Consider the following 606-nt stretch of genomic DNA (forward strand, 5'->3'; position numbering starts at 1 on the left):
CCTGCCACCATGCCCATCTAATTGGAAATTCCTAGTTTCAAGTATCCAGTGCTTATTCAGCTGGAATCTTTTCCACTGAGGTTAGGGATGATTGTGCTTTTCAGAACACTTAAAGAATTTTCCATCAAGAAGGTAGCTTGAGTCTGAAATGCAAAGCCCATGGGGGAATTTTGAAGTCATTTTTTCCTTGAGTACCAGCAGGGCCAGGGAAGACTGGGCCTGCTGAATTTATTCTTGTTCTTTAAGAATTACAGGTTGAGGTAGTTGATGGTGGTAAACATTCTCTCAGGAGACAATAACTCCAGCGTTGCTCTTCGAAGATTTTAGCAAAAACAGAGTTAACAGCATTCTCTATCAATATATAAATAAAAAACCTATTGTTTTGCTTACAGTTTTAAATTCTGAATAATTCTCTCTTACATGTGTATTGCTAATTATTAAGGTATTATTTTTCCCCATGTAAAGTTTTGTCTTTTAACGTGTTTGCATATTATTTTCTACAAGTAAAGATACTATTCAGGCTGAGCACGGTGGCTCACGCCTATAATCCCAGCACTTTGGGAGGCCGAGATGGGTGGATCTCGACCTCGTGATCCACCCATCTCG

The sequence above is a fragment of the Cebus imitator genome, unplaced genomic scaffold (assembly GCF_001604975.1).
Source record: "Cebus imitator isolate Cc_AM_T3 unplaced genomic scaffold, Cebus_imitator-1.0 Scaffold111, whole genome shotgun sequence".
NCBI classification, from domain to species: Eukaryota; Metazoa; Chordata; class Mammalia; order Primates; family Cebidae; genus Cebus; species Cebus imitator.